The sequence below is a fragment of the Toxotes jaculatrix genome, chromosome 16 (assembly GCF_017976425.1).
Source record: "Toxotes jaculatrix isolate fToxJac2 chromosome 16, fToxJac2.pri, whole genome shotgun sequence".
NCBI classification, from domain to species: domain Eukaryota; kingdom Metazoa; phylum Chordata; class Actinopteri; family Toxotidae; genus Toxotes; species Toxotes jaculatrix.
The window spans coordinates 509,577-534,421 of record NC_054409.1 but is presented as its reverse complement, the minus strand read 5'-3'; the positions used below and the strand labels follow the sequence as shown (position 1 = coordinate 534,421).

The 24,845-nt window shown below is 42.6% G+C and overlaps 10 non-coding genes across 10 annotated transcripts; all 10 read right to left on the bottom strand.

Moving 5' to 3' along the window:
- Positions 1–415: 415 nt before the first annotated feature.
- Positions 416–579, bottom strand: LOC121196326. Its single transcript, XR_005895794.1, has one exon. It is a non-coding gene; the product is annotated as a U1 spliceosomal RNA (small nuclear RNA).
- A 1,154-nt stretch (positions 580–1,733) lies between these two features.
- Positions 1,734–1,848, bottom strand: LOC121196159. Its single transcript, XR_005895636.1, has one exon. It is a non-coding gene; the product is annotated as a U5 spliceosomal RNA (small nuclear RNA).
- A 360-nt stretch (positions 1,849–2,208) lies between these two features.
- On the bottom strand, positions 2,209–2,399 carry LOC121196642. The gene has a single exon (XR_005896087.1). It is a non-coding gene; the product is annotated as a U2 spliceosomal RNA (small nuclear RNA).
- A 569-nt stretch (positions 2,400–2,968) lies between these two features.
- LOC121196315 lies at positions 2,969–3,132 on the bottom strand. The gene has a single exon (XR_005895783.1). It is a non-coding gene; the product is annotated as a U1 spliceosomal RNA (small nuclear RNA).
- Positions 3,133–4,285: 1,153 nt separating this feature from the next.
- LOC121196158 lies at positions 4,286–4,400 on the bottom strand. The gene has a single exon (XR_005895635.1). It is a non-coding gene; the product is annotated as a U5 spliceosomal RNA (small nuclear RNA).
- Positions 4,401–4,760: 360 nt separating this feature from the next.
- LOC121196511 lies at positions 4,761–4,951 on the bottom strand. The gene has a single exon (XR_005895963.1). It is a non-coding gene; the product is annotated as a U2 spliceosomal RNA (small nuclear RNA).
- A 569-nt stretch (positions 4,952–5,520) lies between these two features.
- On the bottom strand, positions 5,521–5,684 carry LOC121196414. The gene has a single exon (XR_005895877.1). It is a non-coding gene; the product is annotated as a U1 spliceosomal RNA (small nuclear RNA).
- Positions 5,685–6,843: 1,159 nt separating this feature from the next.
- Positions 6,844–6,958, bottom strand: LOC121196157. The gene has a single exon (XR_005895634.1). It is a non-coding gene; the product is annotated as a U5 spliceosomal RNA (small nuclear RNA).
- A 358-nt stretch (positions 6,959–7,316) lies between these two features.
- Positions 7,317–7,507, bottom strand: LOC121196464. Its single transcript, XR_005895920.1, has one exon. It is a non-coding gene; the product is annotated as a U2 spliceosomal RNA (small nuclear RNA).
- A 569-nt stretch (positions 7,508–8,076) lies between these two features.
- On the bottom strand, positions 8,077–8,240 carry LOC121196304. Its single transcript, XR_005895772.1, has one exon. It is a non-coding gene; the product is annotated as a U1 spliceosomal RNA (small nuclear RNA).
- Between the last annotated feature and the right edge of the window lie 16,605 nt (positions 8,241–24,845).

Sequence of the window (24,845 nt, the reverse complement as noted above, 5' to 3'; positions counted from 1 at the left end):
CACCAACTCAAAAGGCTCAGCCATACGGCAAAGCCGGCCAAAAATAGCTTCAACTCATTGGTGTTCCACACCAAAGCCTGGAAATAAAGCATACTAGAACAACATCTAGCACGCATTTCTTCCACAAACAAGCAGCAAAGTCGGACAGGAGAGCTCACACTTCATTTTGTCATGGAAAGGCCACGCCCACTTCCCCAATTCCAATGGGAACACAGGGAATTGTCATGACTAAACACGCCACTCTGCAGCGTACGCCAGAGAGCTTCTGCAGAGCAACACTGCCGCTTTGTGGACAGACTGCAAAAGCTGACATGTAACTCTAAATCAACAAAGCCACTTCACAAAATGGAGAGCCTTCAACAGGTTAGCACATGGGCATTGCTGACACATTGTGTTTTCTTCTACACGCACGCGACAGGGGAGAGCGCGAACGCAGTCCCCCACTACCAGAAATTATGCAGTCGAGATTCCCACATTTGGGGAATTCGCAGGGGTCAGCACAGCCGGAGTGCAATGGCTGAGCCTCACCCTGGGTGAACCACCTTGTTGATCATGGTATCTCCCCTGCCAGGTAAGTATGAGCTGCAGTTGGAAGAGAGCGGGTGGTGGTCACCAGGCACAGCGCTCTGGCTGACGGTGCCTACAATGCATAATCCCACATTTCAGTGCCCTGAGCATCAGCTCCCCTTTGTATGTTACATTTGTGGCTGAAAAGACACAAACACTGCTGCAAATAGGCTGCGGCGTGCGGCAAACGCGCTTTGTTGGATCTACCCATCATGCACTGCTCTGCCAAAAACAGAGCATTTCACTGTGTCAAATGCCACTAGTCAAGCTGTCTCTTGGGAAAGAAAGCAAAGGCCCACGTGGGACACTTTTCAAAACATTTGACTAAATGAACTACTAACATGTATTGACTTACTGAAAACCTTGGAGCTGATCTGGACTCTCCTGTGGTTTCCTCTTGTCCTCGTAACAGCAGTAGCTCCTCCCTTCCTTGTCAATAATTGTGCAGAAATATCTGAGTGCTTCTTTCTTCCTAAATCATGAGCAAGTCCTGTCCAGTCCAACTGTTTCTGCTCCTGTTTGACTTCTGAACTTGTCTCTGGCTGTGTGTCCACTTACTGCAGCCTCTGACATCAGACTGTAGAATGTTGATACATCAAAGGCATCAAAGGACAAACACACACACTCACACGTACTGGTACTTATATCTTTGTGAGGACACTCTCTGGCATAATGCATTCCCTCGCCCTAACCTCTCTCTCTCTCTTAGCATCTCAGACCTATGTCAGTACCTGTGCCTCTGTCAAAGAATCCAAAAAAAAAACAAAAAACACTAGACCTGTACACACATAAAGTCATGTATTCATGTAGTCATCTGTGAATGTGTGTTTGATGAGTGCAAAGTGAAAATGCTGCATGAACCTTGTTTTTGTAAAAGCTTCTCTTGTTTCCTTTGCTTCTTACAACTGTATATTTTTCAAGCATCATCTGTCACATTGAAGAAATAAGTTCATTCAGTAGCGTTATTTCTTTTTTTCTTGTCATCATGTACACTTTTCTTGTCTCAAAGACGCCAGCATCCCCACCAAAGCCTAAAAATAAAGTATACCAGCGAAATGACAACATCTGGCACACATTTCTTCCGCAAAGAAAGGGCAATGTCGGACAGGGGAGCTCACACTTGTGGCGCTCTATAAAGATGTTTGACTTTTCACCAACTCAAAAGGCTCAGCCATAAGGCCAAGCCAGCCAAAAATAACTTCAACTCATTGGTGTTCCTCTCCACGGAAGTCTTTAGTAAAAGGCGAAAGACTTGTGCGTTATGAAGAGAAACAAGAGTCACAACAGGCCTGTCTCAGAGAGCAGCTGAGGACCCTAGTCGTCCCAGGTACCACCGTCGCGGTGCGCCTCCCTTGGCTTGCCGCGTGCTAAATCCCAGCCTCCCCTCCAGGCCTGGCTTTTACATGGAGACTACAACGTCTGGGAAACCATCAGGCGTCTTCAGGGAGTCCGCGACCAATCATCGTAGCTGAAGTGCACTGTGTTGTTGAGCGGGGTTCCCTGGGTGATATCAGTAAATCAACTGACTGGTTGTGCACAATTCACTTGATAAAAACTTAGCCGCCTTTTCCTTCAGCCACTGTAAAAGTTTGACTCCTAACTAAACATGTGTGTCAGAGCTTGATTTTCTACAAAGCAAGAGAAAGGTGCACCGTTCCCGGCGGCACTGCAATGCCAGGTCGATGCGTGGAGTGAGCGGAGCAAGCTACCTTTTCAGCTCCCTCTCCTAAAAATGGGTTTAATACGTTGTCCCCATATAGGGGACATATCAGATATTAAACTGATAAGAACAGATACTACACTTGATCTTAGCCAAAAGGCCGAGAAGCGATGAGGCCCAAGCGTTTGACGTCCAAATCAAGCTCTTGGTACAACCGTCACTTGTCGCGTTTGTAAGCCAGCTTATCAATTGCCGCCACTTAGCAACTCCGCCCATCTGTCTGCCGTGTACTTTTCCCTGCCGCTATACAAAGATGTTTGACTTTTCACCAACTCAAAAGGCTCAGCCATACGGCAAAGCCGGCCAAAAATAGCTTCAACTCATTGGTGTTCCACACCAAAGCCTGGAAATAAAGCATACTAGAACAACATCTAGCACGCATTTCTTCCACAAACAAGCAGCAAAGTCGGACAGGAGAGCTCACACTTCATTTTGTCATGGAAAGGCCACGCCCACTTCCCCAATTCCAATGGGAACACAGGGAATTGTCATGACTAAACACGCCACTCTGCAGCGTACGCCAGAGAGCTTCTGCAGAGCAACACTGCCGCTTTGTGGACAGACTGCAAAAGCTGCCATGTAACTCTAAATCAACAAAGCCACTTCACAAAATGGAGAGCCTTCAACAGGTTAGCACATGGGCATTCCTCACACATTGTGTTTTCTTCTACACGCACGCGACAGGGGAGAGCGCGAACGCAGTCCCCCACTACCAGAAATTATGCAGTCGAGATTCCCACATTTGGGGAATTCGCAGGGGTCAGCACAGCCGGAGTGCAATGGCTGAGCCTCACCCTGGGTGAACCACCTTGTTGATCATGGTATCTCCCCTGCCAGGTAAGTATGAGCTGCAGTTGGAAGAGAGCGGGTGGTGGTCACCAGGCACAGCGCTCTGGCTGACGGTGCCTACAATGCATAATCCCACATTTCAGTGCCCTGAGCATCAGCTCCCCTTTGTATGTTACATTTGTGGCTGAAAAGACACAAACACTGCTGCAAATAGGCTGCGGCGTGCGGCAAACGCGCTTTGTTGGATCTACCCATCATGCACTGCTCTGCCAAAAACAGAGCATTTCACTGTGTCAAATGCCACTAGTCAAGCTGTCTCTTGGGAAAGAAAGCAAAGGCCCACGTGGGACACTTTTCAAAACATTTGACTAAATGAACTACTAACATGTATTGACTTACTGAAAACCTTGGAGCTGATCTGGACTCTCCTGTGGTTTCCTCTTGTCCTCGTAACAGCAGTAGCTCCTCCCTTCCTTGTCAATAATTGTGCAGAAATATCTGAGTGCTTCTTTCTTCCTAAATCATGAGCAAGTCCTGTCCAGTCCAACTGTTTCTGCTCCTGTTTGACTTCTGAACTTGTCTCTGGCTGTGTGTCCACTTACTGCAGCCTCTGACATCAGACTGTAGAATGTTGATACATCAAAGGCATCAAAGGACAAACACACACACTCACACGTACTGGTACTTATATCTTTGTGAGGACACTCTCTGGCATAATGCATTCCCTCGCCCTAACCTCTCTCTCTCTCTTAGCATCTCAGACCTATGTCAGTACCTGTGCCTCTGTCAAAGAATCCAAAAAAAAAAAAAAAACACTAGACCTGTACACACATAAAGTCATGTATTCATGTAGTCATCTGTGAATGTGTGTTTGATGAGTGCAAAGTGAAAATGCTGCATGAACCTTGTTTTTGTAAAAGCTTCTCTTGTTTCCTTTGCTTCTTACAACTGTATATTTTTCAAGCATCATCTGTCACATTGAAGAAATAAGTTCATTCAGTAGCGTTATTTCTTTTTTTCTTGTCATCATGTACACTTTTCTTGTCTCAAAGACGCCAGCATCCCCACCAAAGCCTAAAAATAAAGTATACCAGCGAAATGACAACATCTGGCACACATTTCTTCCGCAAAGAAAGGGCAATGTCGGACAGGGGAGCTCACACTTGTGGCGCTCTATAAAGATGTTTGACTTTTCACCAACTCAAAAGGCTCAGCCATAAGGCCAAGCCAGCCAAAAATAACTTCAACTCATTGGTGTTCCTCTCCACGGAAGTCTTTAGTAAAAGGCGAAAGACTTGTGCGTTATGAAGAGAAACAAGAGTCACAACAGGCCTGTCTCAGAGAGCAGCTGAGGACCCTAGTCGTCCCAGGTACCACCGTCGCGGTGCGCCTCCCTTGGCTTGCCGCGTGCTAAATCCCAGCCTCCCCTCCAGGCCTGGCTTTTACATGGAGACTACAACGTCTGGGAAACCATCAGGCGTCTTCAGGGAGTCCGCGACCAATCATCGTAGCTGAAGTGCACTGTGTTGTTGAGCGGGGTTCCCTGGGTGATATCAGTAAATCAACTGACTGGTTGTGCACAATTCACTTGATAAAAACTTAGCCGCCTTTTCCTTCAGCCACTGTAAAAGTTTGACTCCTAACTAAACATGTGTGTCAGAGCTTGATTTTCTACAAAGCAAGAGAAAGGTGCACCGTTCCCGGCGGCACTGCAATGCCAGGTCGATGCGTGGAGTGAGCGGAGCAAGCTCCCTTTTCAGCTCCCTCTCCTAAAAATGGGTTTAATACGTTGTCCCCATATAGGGAACATATCAGATATTAAACTGATAAGAACAGATACTACACTTGATCTTAGCCAAAAGGCCGAGAAGCGATGAGGCCCAAGCGTTTGACGTCCAAATCAAGCTCTTGGTACAACCGTCACTTGTCGCGTTTGTAAGCCAGCTTATCAATTGCCGCCACTTAGCAACTCTGCCCATCTGTCTGCCGTGTACTTTTCCCTGCCGCTATACAAAGATGTTTGACTTTTCACCAACTCAAAAGGCTCAGCCATACGGCAAAGCCGGCCAAAAATAGCTTCAACTCATTGGTGTTCCACACCAAAGCCTGGAAATAAAGCATACTAGAACAACATCTAGCACGCATTTCTTCCACAAACAAGCAGCAAAGTCGGACAGGAGAGCTCACACTTCATTTTGTCATGGAAAGGCCACGCCCACTTCCCCAATTCCAATGGGAACACAGGGAATTGTCATGACTAAACACGCCACTCTGCAGCGTACGCCAGAGAGCTTCTGCAGAGCAACACTGCCGCTTTGTGGACAGACTGCAAAAGCTGACATGTAACTCTAAATCAACAAAGCCACTTCACAAAATGGAGAGCCTTCAACAGGTTAGCACATGGGCATTCCTCACACATTGTGTTTTCTTCTACACGCACGCAACAGGGGAGAGCGCGAACACAGTCCCCCACTACCAGAAATTATGCAGTCAAGATTCCCACATTTGGGGAATTCGCAGGGGTCAGCACAGCCGGAGTGCAATGGCTGAGCCTCACCCTGGGTGAACCACCTTGTTGATCATGGTATCTCCCCTGCCAGGTAAGTATGAGCTGCAGTTGGAAGAGAGCGGGTGGTGGTCACCAGGCACAGCGCTCTGGCTGACGGTGCCTACAATGCATAATCCCACATTTCAGTGCCCTGAGCATCAGCTCCCCTTTGTATGTTACATTTATGGCTGAAAAGACACAAACACTGCTGCAAATAGGCTGCGGCGTGCGGCAAACGCGCTTTGTTGGATCTACCCATCATGCACTGCTCTGCCAAAAACAGAGCATTTCACTGTGTCAAATGCCACTAGTCAAGCTGTCTCTTGGGAAAGAAAGCAAAGGCCCACGTGGGACACTTTTCAAAACATTTGACTAAATGAACTACTAACATGTATTGACTTACTGAAAACCTTGGAGCTGATCTGGACTCTCCTGTGGTTTCCTCTTGTCCTCGTAACAGCAGTAGCTCCTCCCTTCCTTGTCAATAATTGTGCAGAAATATCTGAGTGCTTCTTTCTTCCTAAATCATGAGCAAGTCCTGTCCAGTCCAACTGTTTCTGCTCCTGTTTGACTTCTGAACTTGTCTCTGGCTGTGTGTCCACTTACTGCAGCCTCTGACATCAGACTGTAGAATGTTGATACATCAAAGGCATCAAAGGACAAACACACACACACACACTCACACATACTGGTACTTATATCTTTGTGAGGACACTCTCTGGCATAATGCATTCCCTCGCCCTAACCTCTCTCTCTCTCTTAGCATCTCAGACCTATGTCAGTACCTGTGCCTCTGTCAAAGAATCCAAAAAAAAAAAAAAAACACTAGACCTGTACACACATAAAGTCATGTATTCATGTAGTCATCTGTGAATGTGTGTTTGATGAGTGCAAAGTGAAAATGCTGCATGAACCTTGTTTTTGTAAAAGCTTCTCTTGTTTCCTTTGCTTCTTACAACTGTATATTTTTCAAGCATCATCTGTCACATTGAAGAAATAAGTTCATTCAGTAGCGTTATTTCTTTTTTTCTTGTCATCATGTACACTTTTCTTGTCTCAAAGACGCCAGCATCCCCACCAAAGCCTAAAAATAAAGTATACCAGCGAAATGACAACATCTGGCACACATTTCTTCCGCAAAGAAAGGGCAATGTCGGACAGGGGAGCTCACACTTGTGGCGCTCTATAAAGATGTTTGACTTTTCACCAACTCAAAAGGCTCAGCCATAAGGCCAAGCCAGCCAAAAATAACTTCAACTCATTGGTGTTCCTCTCCACGGAAGTCTTTAGTAAAAGGCGAAAGACTTGTGCGTTATGAAGAGAAACAAGAGTCACAACAGGCCTGTCTCAGAGAGCAGCTGAGGACCCTAGTCGTCCCAGGTACCACCGTCGCGGTGCGCCTCCCTTGGCTTGCCGCGTGCTAAATCCCAGCCTCCCCTCCAGGCCTGGCTTTTACATGGAGACTACAACGTCTGGGAAACCATCAGGCGTCTTCAGGGAGTCCGCGACCAATCATCGTAGCTGAAGTGCACTGTGTTGTTGAGCGGGGTTCCCTGGGTGATATCAGTAAATCAACTGACTGGTTGTGCACAATTCACTTGATAAAAACTTAGCCGCCTTTTCCTTCAGCCACTGTAAAAGTTTGACTCCTAACTAAACGTGTGTCAGAGCTTGATTTTCTACAAAGCAAGAGAAAGGTGCACCGTTCCCGGCGGCACTGCAATGCCAGGTCGATGCGTGGAGTGAGCGGAGCAAGCTCCCTTTTCAGCTCCCTCTCCTAAAAATGGGTTTAATACGTTGTCCCCATATAGGGGACATATCAGATATTAAACTGATAAGAACAGATACTACACTTGATCTTAGCCAAAAGGCCGAGAAGCGATGAGGCCCAAGCGTTTGACGTCCAAATCAAGCTCTTGGTACAACCGTCACTTGTCGCGTTTGTAAGCCAGCTTATCAATTGCCGCCACTTAGCAACTCTGCCCATCTGTCTGCCGTGTACTTTTCCCTGCCGCTATACAAAGATGTTTGACTTTTCACCAACTCAAAAGGCTCAGCCATACGGCAAAGCCGGCCAAAAATAGCTTCAACTCATTGGTGTTCCACACCAAAGCCTAGAAATAAAGCATACTAGAACAACATCTAGCACGCATTTCTTCCACAAACAAGCAGCAAAGTCGGACAGGAGAGCTCACACTTCATTTTGTCATGGAAAGGCCACGCCCACTTCCCCAATTCCAATGGGAACACAGGGAATTGTCATGACTAAACACGCCACTCTGCAGCGTACGCCAGAGAGCTTCTGCAGAGCAACACTGCCGCTTTGTGGACAGACTGCAAAAGCTGACATGTAACTCTAAATCAACAAAGCCACTTCACAAAATGGAGAGCCTTCAACAGGTTAGCACATGGGCATTCCTGACACATTGTGTTTTCTTCTACACGCACGCGACAGGGGAGAGCGCGAACGCAGTCCCCCACTACCAGAAATTATGCAGTCGAGATTCCCACATTTGGGGAATTCGCAGGGGTCAGCACAGCCGGAGTGCAATGGCTGAGCCTCACCCTGGGTGAACCACCTTGTTGATCATGGTATCTCCCCTGCCAGGTAAGTATGAGCTGCAGTTGGAAGAGAGCGGGTGGTGGTCACCAGGCACAGCGCTCTGGCTGACGGTGCCTACAATGCATAATCCCACATTTCAGTGCCCTGAGCATCAGCTCCCCTTTGTATGTTACATTTATGGCTGAAAAGACACAAACACTGCTGCAAATAGGCTGCGGCGTGCGGCAAACGCGCTTTGTTGGATCTACCCATCATGCACTGCTCTGCCAAAAACAGAGCATTTCACTGTGTGAAATGCCACTAGTCAAGCTGTCTCTTGGGAAAGAAAGCAAAGGCCCACGTGGGACACTTTTCAAAACATTTGACTAAATGAACTAAACACTGACATGAACTACTAACATGTATTGACTCACCGAAAACCTTGGAGCTGATCTGGACTCTCCTGTGGTTTCCTCTTGTCCTTGTAACAGCAGTAGCTTTCCCTCGCCCTAACCTCTCTCTCTCTTAGCATCTCAGACCTATGTCAGTACCTGTGCCTCTGTCAAAGAATCCAAAAAAAAAAAACACTAGACCTGTACACACATAAAGTCATGTATTCATGTAGTCATCTGTGAATGTGTGTTTGATGAGTGCAAAGTGAAAATGCTGCATGAACCTTGTTTTTGTAAAAGCTTCTCTTGTTTCCTTTGCTTCTTACAACTGTATATTTTTCAAGCATCATCTGTCATATTGAAGAAATAAGTTCATTCAGTAGTTATTTCTTTTTTTATTGTCATCATGTACAGTGGACTGGTAACCTCGCTCACAGCTGCTTCTTAGTAACACAGTTTACATTTCCTGATTTGAGAGGAATACACTGTGGAGGGTGTGTGGAGGAAAAACAAAGCAGTAGCTCCCTCAGAGAGGATCAATGAATGAGGCCAACTGATTGTTTGTATAATAACCATCTGTGGTTATACACCTGAGAGCAGAAAGATAAATGAATGACATCTACTTTGCACCTATGTTGCTGGGACAAAAGATGATGAAAGAATGATGAAGAATTATTTTCTTTCTGGTGGAGAACAGATTGAATATGGAGGCTCCATTGGACATAATAGCTGTTTATCAAAGGGCTGCTGGTGTCAATATTATGTGTTGATTTTTCTAAACATTGGTTTAATAAGAATCTCTCTGCAATGTGAAACCAATTTTGTGGGAAGGCTGAGTTACCTTGAAGCATTTCACCACCTGACAGCAGCAAAGCTGGAGCCTTTTTTTCACGTGTCTGATCATTTAACAAACTGATATTGAAGGGTCACTTCACTGCTACAGACAGCTCCTCTATGGCTCTGATTTGTCTGCTAAATAAAGCTGTTTGACAGTTGATTTAAACACCATGTACAGTTCAGCAGCTCTGAGGAGAAGAAGTGAATCAGTGTCTCAGTGTCCAGGTAAATGGGAGCTTCACCTTTTTGTCTCTGTGTCTTCTGTGAGCCAGTGGAGGAGTTTCTGTGGATGAAGATACTGAATGTTAGTTGGAACATCTGCACAGATTATAGTACAATGTGACTCACAGAGAAATACATCAGATCAATGAAGCAGATGCATCATAAAGCAATAAAACTGTCAATTGTATCAATGTCAGTGTTTCAGTATATAGAGTTTTTCTTGTCAGTGAGGTTGTGAATAATTTTCAGTGTTGAAAAGTTAAAACGCTTTCAACAGTAGTTTTCAACATCAGTTCTAAAATCTGCAGACTAACACCGAGGCCACAGAGTTTTCTAAGTAAATAAAGTTGCTGTGAGCATCTTTTGTATTTTCAGAGAAGCTCACCAGGGAGTCCAGAACTGTACCAAGGCATCTGAAGTTTTCCTCAGCTTCAGCATGTTGGCTATCAAGTGAAACTGGCTCTGTGTTCAGATCTTGTTTTGTACTGATAAATAATTATTTATTGATTTCCAGCTGGCTAATGAAACAGCATGTTTGAAAGTTGACAGTACAGTGATATTCATTTTGTCTTTTCAGATCTCACCAATCACTGTACACATTTGTTTTTATTGTGACATTTATTCCTAATTGCAGCTTTGAACTGATGATCCATCACCTCAGAGGATGTTTTTTTTTCTGATTTGTTGTTGTTGTTCCAGATGGTTGAACACTGACACCAACAGTCCCTACAAAGATCCCATTATTCTGTGTTGACTGGCTGTGGATCATCTTTCTTCCTCCTCTAACTCTTCTATGAACAGACACTGCAGCTGGTGTCTCTGTTCACAGCAGAGTGACCTCCTGTAAAGGAGAATAAGTGAAGTGGACAGAGAAGATGGAGACTCACTTCTCTTTCTGCCAGGATATTTAGGATTGTTTCCATTAATGATGAGATCCAGTTCTCTCTGTGGAGTAAAGGCCCAGTGACAGAGACCAACACACTTTAAACTGGATCTGAACCAGAAAGTGATGCTCTGCTCTACAGTCACTTGGCTCTCAGTCAGAGGCAACGTGTTATTAAAACCAGGTCTTTCGGAAGTTTTCACAGGGTTTACATGCCAGCTGAGAGCTGCAGTGCTGCAACACAGAGCTGAAGAACAACAACAGCACAAACAGTCAGAAATCAAACGCTCTCAGCAGAGTCACAGGTAATCAGCTGGGGGTCTGGTGTGATGGAAACCACTGGGATGGAGTCACCAGAAATAGATGAGGAGCTCTTTATTCAGGACAGAGACCAACACATTTACAGTGTGAACCATGTGTGAATGCATTACACCATCACACTGAAGCTCCACTCTGGCAGGTGAAAAGTAGCAGCTGACCTGCATGTGGACAGAAGGAGGAATATATCTGTCTACACCCTGCAACAGTAGAGTCAGTGGAGAACTGGACTTGGGATCTGGGAAAAAAAGGATAGGATGGAAATAAGAGATGATAGAGAGATGACTGTACAACTGTGATTTCATCAATTTGAAGTAACACTGAAAAAATGGAACCATATGAGAAAAATAAAGAGTGTAAACAGTGAGAATTGTTTTGTACTGTAGAGAGAACAGCAGTCGTCTCTGCCTCTTTCCATGGTGCTGACTGAGAGCTTGTTAATGCTTCACTTCACAGTCCACATTGTTTGGAGTTGAGGAAAATCTACAGCAACAGGATTAAAAATAAAGTAGCAACTCTCATAAACCTTCAAATTATTATTTTTTAAAACTAATTGTCTTCATCCTGTGTTGCAAATAATAATATGTGTGAACTTCATTATAGAGGCTAATGGGCTCATTATTGGCTAATTGCAGCAGGTTACTGCCATCAGCCTGGAGGCCACTTTATGCTACTTCCAACAGGATTTCAGCAGATACACTAACATGAATGTTGTACACACTCCATCTATCTGTTAGTAGTTGTGTACAGTTCAGCTGCTGCTGTCCTTGGTGCTGAATTCACCAACCCAGCTGAATGGTCCTGAGTGAACAGTGAACACATGAATATCTCTTTGACCAAAAGCAGCTTCAGTTCCTGCAGACAGTCCCTATGAGGAGTAGTAGTTAGTTGAGTGGAGAAGCACTTTTATTTGTGAAGCATCTATCAAATCAGTCCAGAGTGAGTCCTCAGGGTCTAAAAGATCTCACAGCTTCTTCTCTCAGTCAACACAGCCTCAGATTCACCAACATTAGCTTGACACACTGACATCCAAAGGTTTGCTGGAGGACAGAAACACTGTGGGCTGGAAATGAATTATGAAACAAGGCTCTTAGTGAAGTTCTTTGTTCTTTCTATCCTGTGACAGTGGAAATAAAAAGTTGTGTTGAGTAAATGTCCATCATTTACACTTTACTGTGTTGGACAGTAAATAATAATAATAATGTTTCTTCTGTAGATGTTCTCACTGCAGCTGGAGGGAAGAATAAAAAGTAAAGAAACAGCTTCAATGGCTCTGACAGAACTAAGTGGAATAAATCTGCTGTCACGCTTGTTTGCACACAGATAACTGGCTTTATCCAATGAGACCAACTAGACTGTTTTCACTTTGACCTCTGACATATACTGGAACACCACTGTATATATGGGACTAATCAGCTCCTGTAGAGACACTAGAAGGATTTTAGACTGAAAAGACATATATATTTTTATAATACCATCATATATTAAAAGTGGAAAATATGCACTAATGTTATTCACACAAATAATTTATTTTTTCTTAATGTGCCAATTTTCCATATGAGCTGTCGTCTTCACCTTTTGTCCTCAGCTCATTTAGAATTATAAAGGCAGATACTTGAGTCTGACTCATGTTGTTTCCTGCATTAATCAGCTCATCTTCTGTCTGAAGGAAAATAAACTTGCACACGTGTTTAAACTACACATGGTCAGTGTCAGTGAACATCACACAGCTTTAATATGTGATAAAAGAACTTTTTTTTTCCTCTGGACATTAGACAGTGTCCACTGTGACTGTCCACCTGAGTATGAATGTTTAACGGTGCAGAGACAGAATAACACAGAGACAAACTGCTGGCTAAGATCCCATCAGAGACCAGCAAACACTTTGTGTTGCTTCCTCCTCCCATTCCCCTCCTCTTCACTGGCTTCACTTCACTCCATGTGACAAATTATGGTTGTGGTGCTGAATGAAATGAGTTGGATTTGTCCAGATTAGTCCTGCTGTCAGTCCTGAACCATGAAACGCTGCTTTAGTAGCAACATACTGAGCACACACACACACAGAGACAGAGGACTCACACACAGACACAGTCTCTTCCTCTCTGGATAACAGTTCCGGTAGGGGTCGCTAATGTCCGTGTGAAAGCAGCAGAAGAAGCAGCGACAGAGTCTCCAGCTCTTGTGTTCATCAGCAGCGTTCACACTGGGATTTCTTCCTCCGCTCGGCTTCATCTGCAGCGCTTTCTCTTCTGGAAATGAACCGCTGGACACGGAGCTTCGTCGGGAAGAGCGCGGAGCTTTTGCAGCTGATTAAAGGACACCATGCTTTACTTCTGGATACACACCGTGTGGATCCCCGCCGTCGCTTTGCTCTTTGGATTTCAAGGCAAAGGATCGTTTCACTCTTTTCATTTCATGTCCTGGCGTTTTCCACTAGGAAACACCGGAGCTGAGAGGGTACAGTTATCATCAGAATAGTAATGCAGTTATGTGAGTCGTCCAACAGTCATCAGTTTATTGTGTTTTTATTGATTTATTTTACAAAAGCATGTCTGAGTCTAAATAGGCCACTTAAGTCTGCAGTTAAGATTCAGTGTGAGGGCTGAACATTGCTTTGCTCTCCAGCACAGATTTATAATGACTGGGCCATTAATAGTTGTTATATGTGTATATGTTTAAGATCATAGTAAAACCATTAGAACAATGCACAGAGCAATATCATAAACACACTACTTAATATATATAATGAGTGTAAAAGTACTTTTCATTCTGTCCTCAGAGTGGGACAGCAACATGGCTTCTCTTCTGGTGCTGCTTCATCTTCTCACTCCACAACCAGCTGGAAGAAAGCGTCCCACAAAGATCAGCGTCGGAGAGGCAACGGATCATCTGGTAAAATTTCAGAAGGTTTGTCAAAACTTCCAAATACTGTAGATGTTGCTGAGTTTTAGAAACACATTTTTGTAAACATATTTCTCTTGTTTCAGTCATCCCAAAGCCCTGAGGATCATCTCCTGACCACTGAAGGAACCCATCAGCCATATCTTCTTACCACAGGAACTTCAAAGACCCAGGTTTTCACCTTTTATATTGTCTTGGACAAAAAGCTTCTGTCATGTCAGTCATGTACATCCTTTGGTGTCAGGGTTCGCCCTGGACGCCAGGGTGGTTTTATTTTGTTTTGCTTATTTAGTGTTTCCTGTTTTATTTTGTCTATGCCTTAGTTCCGGTTGTTCACTGTTTTCCCTCTCAGGTGTCTCGACTTCCCTCTCCCCGTGTGCTCCTCCCACTTCCTGATTACCTTTCCTCCCTTAATGTGTTTCACCTGTTTGTAATTGTCGCACCTACCCCTGGTGTATTTAGTCTCCGTCTCCCCTGCACTCATTGCCAGATTGTCTTGTGTGTTCCGACCAAGCATTCCAGCGTACCTTACCTATTCTAGTTTCGTGTGTATTCCTAGTGTTGTGTATGACCCCTGCCTGGACTTCTGGATTTTGAGCTAGCCTTTTCCCTGACTGTACCTCTGCCTTCTTGGACTGACTACCTGTGTATCGTACCTGGACTGATTAAACCGTTTTGATATACGCTGTCTCTGCACCTGTGTCCGCTTCCCCTCTCCTCCTGAGCCTGACATTTGGTGCTTTTGATGAGCTGTTCAAGTCACATTTTGTTTTCAGTGTGAAGTATGATGACGCTCTCTCCAGCCTGTACACATTTCTGCAGACAGCTCTGTACTAATATTGATACAACTGAAGAATCTCCCAGAGTAAAAGAGCTCAGAGCAAAGCTGTTAAACAAACCATAAGTAGCTTATTTAGCCAAAATGTTGAGATGTTTCCTCTGTAATTCATCCTTTGGTTCAGTGTTGTTTTTGTTCAGGAACCTCAAATGAATTCATGCCATGTATCCAGGTAAAAGTCTCTCTAGTTATTGTGGATTCAGGAGACATCTCATTAAGATACACAGCTCCATTGATAACACAAGTGTGTCTAACCAGATCCCTTTCAACAACGACACAGAGACAGTAAACAATTCTCAGTCTGTAACTGATGAAATACTTCATCTCATTTCCAAAATACTGAAGCAGCTCCTTCAGGTTCTACTCACAACAAAGACGTGTGTGCTTCAGTTATAGCCAAGCTTTTGGGGAGTGGTGAACCAAATACTGTAGTTCTTTATACAACTGAAAATGTAGAGGAATTTATCAAGCAGGTTACCAAGCAGCTATCACTGGGAATGCCTGTCCTTAAAAACAGTTGAGTCTGGTCCAGTTAAAATGTGTTCAGTTGAAACACTGGATTTTTCTGAAGATATAACAGCATCTCTTCACCTTGATTGTGAAGCCATCGTCTGTCACACAGTGGGTGAAATGCTGTGGAGCTGAGTATGGTGTTGGACTCTTTGTGTGCACTGGTACTGATGAAAACATGAACCATTGTTCAGCAAAATAACATCAGTCATTTTGCACAAAGTGTTTTTTGTTTTGATTGAGCATGAAACTTGTTTCCATGATCACTTCCATGCTTTCCAAGTGAGTGACACTACACAGAGTGAACTGATTCTAGAAAGGGAGAGATTAAGATATTTCAAATGGTTTGATGCTCAGATGTCATATGGTTGTGATTCATAATGTTATGTTGTATCAGACAGTTGCATAAAATGATTTCTAATCTGAATTGAATGAGTTCTCTTACTGTTTTATACTTGAACTGTAAAGTGAGTAGTCGTCTACCTCAAGTTACACAATGCACCACAGAGAAATGTGTCAGTTTTTATACATTTGCAGACATTTTATTATGCAGTAATGTGTTGTTTACAGTGTTTTGTACAACTTCACTAATGTTTTTCATTGGCATTATTTGCTTCCTGTCATGTTGAATTTTTAAATGTATTTGCACAAATAAAAGCAAAAAAAATCAACAGGATGGTGTTTGATGGTCATTTTCCCATAAAACTAAATAATATAATGAATACATTTTAACTACACATGAACTTATACAAAAATAAACACTTCTGTAGTGATGAAGAAAAGTGTCCATGTAACATTTAGGGCTTGACCATGGTTCCTGGCCCCTAAACAGAGGAGGAGCAGAGAAAATGTGGGCCAATAGGAGCTGTTTTAGGGTTCTGAGTAAAGTTGATCATTTTGAATGTGATTTCCAGAAATGTCGTCTCTATATTGTTTCCAAACCTCTTTGCACTCACCCCACCAGGGATGGCAGCTGAGATGTTCAGATAAACAGAAGTGAACCATGAAGCACGTGCTGGGTTAAACATCATCACTGGCTGACAGATGAAGTCCAGGGTAAGAAAGCTGAGAGCAGAAGAGGAACAAATTCACAAAGTGTGATATTAAAGAGAGTCAACAATGAAATCTGCTCTTCACCTGAGCTTCTTTCCACTAACTGACTCTAGAAGGTGCCAAAGCTCCTGAAGTGCTGATTTGGAAATGTTTCATATTATCTCAGGAATAATATGATGGAAACTTGAAATGATTGTGATGATTGTTTACTGTATAAGTCCATTATTTGTTATTATTTACTAGAGGAAGTCAGGCTGCTTCCTGAACGGAGACAACTATTCACAAATGTACTCAGTGGTTTCACTGTGTTAGGTAATAACTAAGATTTCATGTTTCATTCTAAACTCCAGTGCCAGCCAATGGAGACAGGCCAATACTGAGTGAATACAATACTGAATACATATGAAAAACTGCAGGATCTGTGCATGAGGATATTTTCAACTCTTTTTGGACTTTTGTTAAACTCTATATAGAACCTTTTGGACTCCTGAGAACTCTTGGGTTTGTTAGTAGTTTCCTGTTTTTGTTAAAACATGTTTCTCTTGTTTTGGTCTCTTGAGTTTTGGTTTTGCTTTTCCCGTTTTATTTTGAAGCCCTAGCCCTTGTGTATCTGTCCTCTGTCTACTTCTTGTCTTTTTCCTGTTTCCCTCCTTTGCTGATTGTCTGTCCCGCCCTAATGTGTGTCACCTGTTGTCAATTAGCCCGAGTGTATTTAAGTGTCATTCTTCCCTTGTCTCCTTGTCAGTGTGTCTGAGTACTAGCCCGTGTTCACCTGTGTTTCGTCCAAGTCTGTTCCTGCTGTGTTCTTGCTGTGGTTGTACCTGCTTTTCTCATCCTGGACTCTGTGTTCACCTGCTGTCCTGTCCTTAGTGTTACCTGTTTCTCTGTCTTTGTCACCTCTGGGATTTGTCCTCTGTTCCCTTTGGATTCACTTTCATTTGTTCACCCCAAGTAAGGACTTCAAAGTTTGAAGTTTTAGACTTGAGCTTCTGAAGTTTTTCTCCTTCTTGGATGATTTAGTTGTTTAAGTTTTGTTTCCTGGCCTTGGACTTTGATCCAGTGATTGTGAGTTTAATAAAGAGGACTTACACTGACTCGTCTGTCCGTCTTGGGGTTTCTACACCTGTCCCCTCCCCCTTAGTGTTCTTGGCCACAGCAGTGACTGTAACAGGTCCCTGCTGACCTCTCATTTCATATTATTACACTGTGTTTAAATATATGACACCATGTGGACACAATATCATCTGAAAGGATTTCAAACCTCAGGATGAGGCCACTTGAAAGTTTACTGATCCCTGGAACAACATCTGATGCTGTAGCTGATTTTCTCACCTGGTCATCTGCATCTCCAGAGCACATGTCCATCTGACCACTGCTCTCAGCATTTATTAATTGTTTGAATGCATGTCTGCTGCTCTTCCTTTTTGAACTTTATCTATTCTATCTACCTATCTACATGTATATCTATCTCTATTATTTGTGTGACCACTCAATATTTGTAAGTTATATTGCCTTGAGGTTTATGATTTTAACTCCTCAGGCCTCTCTACACTCTGAGGTGGGTCACACATGGGTTCTGACAGTCATACAAATTCAAAGCCATGTAATATTACCTGTTATCACTATTACTAGGACTTGAAAACCAATGGGGGGCACAAAAGGTGTCAAGGACTCAGTCTGATAAGTAGGACTTAAACCAGCTTAGTGAGGTTCCTTTGATGCCAATTAAAAGTTCCAGTCTCTGTAATAGGATGTGATGATCAGTGGTGTCAAATGCAACATTAAGAAATGACAAGTACAGTGACAAGTTCTTTGTCTCATGTACTTCAAAGGTCATTTGTAACCTCAGTTAATTTTGATCAAGACTTGTCCTTTAACTTCCTCATCAAAGAAACTTCAAGGGCTGCTGCCTTTTTTCACCTCCTTAATATGAAAACAATCAGAAACATCCTGTCTCAGAATGATGCAGAAAAACTCCATGCTTTTGTTACTTCTCGGCTGGACTGTTGCAATTCTATTATTATCTATTATTATCTAAAGACTCTCCAGCTGATTCTAAATGTTGCAGTGTGAGCACTGACAGGAACAAGGAAAAGAGTGTCAGTGTGGTGTGTTCAGAGTTGTAGTTACTGACAGTGACCACTGGAGGGCAGTGATCATGGTAGTTTCTCTGTGAACAGTCCAGTTCCATCCACATGAATGTGAAGCCTGAATGTTTGTGTTGAAGACATCACTGTTGAAATGGAGAATTTAGTTCCATTGGAGCTCAGCTGATTCAACTGATCAATAATCAATAATAATAAAAACATCAAACAGCAGCAGAGTGTGTGTGTGTTCACACTGGGAGTCATGAGGAGGTTTCATGTCTTAATAACACTTCAGCATGTGAACTTCAGTCACAACACACACACGCACACGCACACACACACACACACACACACACACACCTCTCTGGGCAAAGCCTTGGAGTTTACTTTCACTTTGACCAAACATTGTGGCGCAGATGATTTTCTCCATCTGAAGGTAAATGTCAGCAGTTTAATGATTTACTCATCAACCCTGTTGTTACCTGGGATTTCTGACCTTTGAGTTATTGTAGTGTTGTTTCCGGGTTTTGTTTGTCAGTTAAAGTGCACACACACCCACATACACACACACACACACACACTCATATGAGAACCTGAGGAAAAAGAAGCTTGAACTGAAGAACTAAGAGCCTTTCCTACACTGACAGGAGAGAGCTGCAGAGGGATGAAGTTCATGCGAATAACTGAGTAAGTGGAGCTCTTGATTGGTTTGATTTGTCTTCATTAAAGGGACATGGTTTTCTCTAGTTTGTGGAAAATGTTGACAGTGACGTCACTAGTTCTTCTGGTTATTTTAGCTGGAGAAACTGGTTTATTACCAGTGTTTTACAGTTGGATGGAGTTTGTTTAAATCAGGAGGAGGTTTGAAACAGTCGTCGTCTCAAACTGAAATATCAGCCTGGAAACTTTAGACGAGTAAAGATGACCGTCTGTTCATGACATTCATGTGTGTGTGCCACAATAACTCAAAGGTCAGAAATCACAGGTAACAACAGGAAGTGTTGATGAGTAAATCATTAAACTGCTGACATTTACCTTCAGATGGAGAAAATCAAAGTTTGGTGAAACGAAAGCAAACTCCAAGGCTTTACCTGGAGAGGTGTGCGTGCGTGTGTTTGTGTGTGTGTGTGTGTGTGTGTGTGTTGTTGATGTTGTTGTTGTTGTGTAATTTGTGGAAGTCTTTATAACAGCTGTATATCCAGTGTTTTAACAGTTTAAGCTCCTTATTAGAGCTCCAGTAAAATGTGTAAGTGTGTGTGTTTTGCCTGTGAAACTGAAATGTTTGGAATTGTGAGATGTCAGTTCACAAGAGGAACTGGATTTTTGTTTTGCTTTATTCTCGAATTCTTTGTTTTAATTTGAAATGATTAAGGCCCAGCAGGCCCAGTTTATCACCTTGATGCTGATGAAACCTATTTTGACTTTATTGATGTATTTATGTTTAACTGTAGATGCTACAGCAGCATCAGCTTGGTTTGTTATAATGAGTAACTTTTATTGTTACGAGCTACATTTTCTTGTCAAACAATATTTTTATATGATTAGTGCAAGTGTCAGTTTCCAGTTTATCAGAGGTGTAAATCCAGTATTTCAACTGTTAATGTTCATTGCTGGTGTTCAAATAAAACATCAGTGTGTGCATGCTTGCACATGCAGACATTTTTTTCCCCACAATATTTTTATTGAAATTTTACAAATGAGATACAGACAGTTATAACAAACACAAACAAAACAAAACCTACAACAATGCTCATCTGTTTATACTAGGTAATCTTCAAATAATACATTATGTACATTAAAATAAAATATCAAATTTCTGAGATAAAAAAAATGATTTTGATAAAAGAAAATGAAATCACAATCATAGAGACGAAATGGTCCACATCCATCCTTCGCCTTCTCCTTCACAAGTTATGTTTAAATTCTTAACATAGTCAATAAAAGGGCGCCATATCTTCTCAAACACATCTTTTAAATTTAAGTATATATATGTTATTTTTCAAGAGGAAGGGTTGTTAACATCTGTCTCAACCACTGTGTCACATCTGGTCTATGAGTCTTTTTCCATAGTAGTGCAATGTATTTATTGGCATTGAGCAAACTGAGGTCTATGAGTGTTCTTTCTCTTTTATTGAATTTATGCTTTTCTGGATACAGACCCAACAAAAACAGTTTAGGGTCCAATGTGATTTGTTTTGAGATTATTTTTTCAGTTGTTACTCTCACCTCTTCCCAAAACATTCTAATTTTTCTACATTGCCATAAACAATAGAATAGGGGTCCTTCACTTTCCATACATTTTGTGCAAATATCTGGTATGTTTTTGTTAAATCTGTTTAGTTCCACTGGTGTAACATACATCTGCATTATCCATTTAGAATGTATTAGTTTAAGACGTACATTTATTGATTTGGTTTGAACTCCTGCACAAGCCATTTCCCACTGTAGAATTTCAGTCTCCTTCAATCTCTTGTGTGAGTTTTCTAAGTTAAGTTTAATTTAATCCTTTATTCGTCCCTCAAGCCGGGGAAATTTATTCTCTGCATTTTACCCACACAAAGTGAACGAAACAGACACACAAGCATGCACATGCACTAGAGACGCTGTGGCAAGGGGCTTCCCTGGGAGGAGCCCAGGGAGCTGGGGTAGATCGGTTATTCATTGTGCTTGGTCAAGGAATCGAACCGGCGAATCTCCAATCTCTGGGCGGTCCAAAGTCCAAAGCCGCACGCTTAACTTGCTGCGCTACGGCCCGCCCCCCCACCACAGTGAGGTGAGGAAAGTGTCAAAAAATGATAAAACTCTGAAATGATGCCCTTTCTCAGACTGTCCTTTATCAGCAGGTCGAGTGAGGGCATTGTTTGATTTGATCTAATAAAATTTCTAAGCTGAAGATATTTAAAAAATTGGGTTCTATTAAGATTACATTTAATCCTCAGCTCTTCAAAAGACATTCACATGCTGTAATTTTAAGCACACATGTCCCTTTTACCTGTGGAACAGAATTTTGTGGAAGTGTGAAATGCCACGTCACAACAGGCACTGGGTTTTTATTTCTTTTTTCCTTAAATTTCCAAATGAAGCTAATTTTTAACACAACTGAGTAATTCACAGTGGGACTGTGTGTGTCCTCTTTGCTTCTTTTAATGATTTACTCATCAACACTCCCTGTTGTTATCTGTGATTTCTGACCTTTGAGTTATTGTGGCGTTGTTTCCAGGTTTTGTTTGTCAGTTAAAGTGTAAACACACACACACACACACACTCATGAAGCACCATCAGTTAAACTGATTTGAAAAAAGAAGCTTGAACTGAAGAACTAAGAGTCTTTCCTACACTGACAGGAGAGAGCTGCAGAGGGATGAAGTCCATGTGAATAACTGAGTACGTGGAGCTCTTGATTGGTTTGATTTGTCTTCATTAAAGGGACATGGTTTTCTCTAGTTTGTGGAAAATGTTGACAGTGACGTCATTAGCTCTTCTGGTAATTTTAGCTGGAGAAACTGGTTTATTACCAGTGTTTTACAGTTGGATGGAGTTTGTTTAAATCAGGAGGAGGTTTGAAACAGTCGTCGTCTCAAACTGAAATATCAGCTTGGAAACTTTAGACGAGTAAAGATGGCGTCTGTTCATGACATTCATATGTATGTGTGTGAGCAGGAACAGAAACTGTTTTGAGTCCAAAAGGCAGATCAGTGAAAAGTCCTGATGATGTAAAATTGTGCTGATTGTACGTGATCAATGATTAAATGAAAGAGATTTGCTTTAAAAAAAGTTTTAATATTATTGTAAAGGCTTTATTGAAATTGTCTGTCTTTTATTTTGAAAAGCGCACTGAAACTCCAGTGTTTCCATTTTCTGCTTCTTTATACTTTTACTTCACAACTTTTCAGAGGGAAATATTTCACTGTTTTACTACATTTATTTCACAGCTACAGTTACTTTTCAGATTAAGATTTGAAATAAAACCAAATGAGTCTGTTCTGCATGATCAGCACTTTTACTTTTGACAGTTGAAGTATATTTTACTGATTACACTCGTTTTAGATTGTGTCAGATAAAACCAGTGGATCTCAGTCTGTCTGTATGTCAGTGAATGGAAATGCTCATGACCCCATCTAGTGGACTGACAGTGGAAGTACAGCAGCTGATGGCAGCTTCCTCTGCCTCACACTGCTGTCTGACTGCATTCAACTGACACTGATATGAAAGAGGAAAGAAGAGCCAATCAGTGGAGGAGCAGCTGATATTTCTACAGGACAAATGATGGAGAGGATAATTTCAGTTGATGTGCAGATGAATGATTTGTGTTTTCTCTCCACATGAAGGTAGAAAGTGTGTGTGAGCTGATGTGGATGTGAATTCAGCATCATGAATCAGTGTGAGGACAGAGAGGAGGGAGCCCCTCCCCCTAAAAGCAGTCTGTGTGGGGACCATGAGATCCAGACCAAAGCTCAGAGGTGAGATGAGGATCTCTAACTGTCCATGACTCTTCTCCATGTCAGAGCTCAGCACTCACATCACTGCACCCTCATTATTCACACTCAAAGCTCTGTGTGTGTTGTGTTGAAGGCCAGAGCAGCAGCACACACCAGACTCTGCAGGACCTGGACCTGAACATGGACCTGAGCCCAGCTGTGTGTCCATGAAGAGTGACATGTCAATGGGTCGCCTCATTAATTTCAAAGGACAGCCTCCCTCTGCTGCAAAGAAGTGAGCTGCAACTGAAAACATGTTTTCTTCTTTACTGTACAACAACACTGTATGAATAATACATATGTTGTCCCTGTCCCCATGTCCCTGATGGTCCTAATCTCTGTGTACAGCAGGATCCATCAGAGACCAGACTTCCCTGTACCTGAGTCCAGCTGTTTGTCCATGAAGAGTGACAGGTCAAAGGATCACCTCATTGATTTCAAAGGACAGCCTCCCTCTGCTGCAAAGAAGTGAGCTGCAGCTGAGTTTAAAATGTATCAGACAGCTGTCCTGTATAACTGGTCTTCTATGAAAGATGACGTGATTGTGTTTTGTCTCCAGGCTTCATGAATGACACAGTATATGAACATGATCAGGCTGAAACACAGGCTTTAGTGGCAAAGTTGATGTTTCTCTTTTCAAGAAAAGCACTTCTTATGTTCTTATATGTGTCATTCAGATCAGAACTAAAACTCCCTGTAACTCAGCACCTATCCAGTTCCAGTGTTTGTGTTAGTGTCCTGTAGCAGAGGTGAGACTTCTGTCAAACCCAGTGTGAGTCCTTAAACTCATCATTTAAAAGGTGGACTTGTTGTGATGACTCTAGGTCATGAGGTACAGAGCTGATTGCTTGTTTCCTCTCATTGAGAATGTCACAGCACAGTAGTGTTTGCTTTAATCAGGACAGTCACCACAGAACATAAAAGCAGCTGTTGTTTGTGTACAAAGCATAAAACACTCACAGATGCTGCAAACATAATGTGAGCTAATTCTTCATCATTCCTCCACAGAGTGGACCAGGAGAGCTCAGAGGTTCCCAGTGCTCAGTCTGCCCAGCAGCATCAAACACACCTGGACTCCATATTTATGGTCTGTACATTGGACAACAACTACTTTGACATCTGTTGTGTTGACAATAATCTCCATGCTGCACTTTTTAGAGCAGTGGATTGTCAGTGTGTCCAACATGGATCTGATGTTTGGCTCCATGGTTTTACTTTGATTGTGTCATTCATATAGTTTTCTGTTCCAGCTGCTGGAGGAGAACATTGTCACTTTTGTGAAGAAGGAGCTGAAGAAGATCCAGAAGGTTGTGAGTCCAGATTACCCAGAATGCTCAGAGAGTCAGAGGGAGGATGAAGAGGTGTTGGATGGTGAGGATGAAGAGCAGAGGAGGAGCAGCAGAGAGGCTTTTGTGAAGATCACAGTGAACTTCCTGAAGAGAATGAAGCAGGAGGATCTGGTTGACTGTCTGCACAGCAGTAAGAGGATTTCTCGAAAGATTCAACATGATGGACAAATGGGACATTTACTAACGTCTCAAGACATGGAGGGAAATATGTTAATGTTTGTTCTTTAGGGGGATGAACATGTCATGTTTTCTTTATGAATCAGTCACTGATGTTGTTTCTTGTTTGTTCATTCAGGACATGTTGCTGCAGTTTGTCAACGTAAACTTAAATCTGCTCTGAAGAAGAAGTTCCAGTGTGTGTTTGAGGGGATCTCTAAAGCAGGAAACCCAACCCTTCTGAATCAGATCTACACAGAGCTCTACATCACAGAGGGAGGGACTGGAGAGGTCAATGATGAACATGAGGTCAGACAGATTGAAACAGCATCCAGGAAACCAGCCAGACCAGAAACACGCATCAGACAAGAAGACATCTTTAAAGCCTCACCTGGAAGAGATGGACCAATCAGAACAGTGATGACAAAGGGAGTGGCTGGTATTGGGAAAACAGTCTTAACACAGAAGTTGACTCTGGACTGGGCTGAAGACAAAACCAACCAGGACATACACTTCACATTTCCATTCACGTTCAGAGAGCTGAATGTGCTGAAAGAGAAAAAGTTCAGCTTGGTGGAACTTGTTCATCACTTCTTTACTGAAACCAAAGAAGCAGGACTCTGCAGGTTTGAAGAGGTCCAGGTTCTGTTCATCT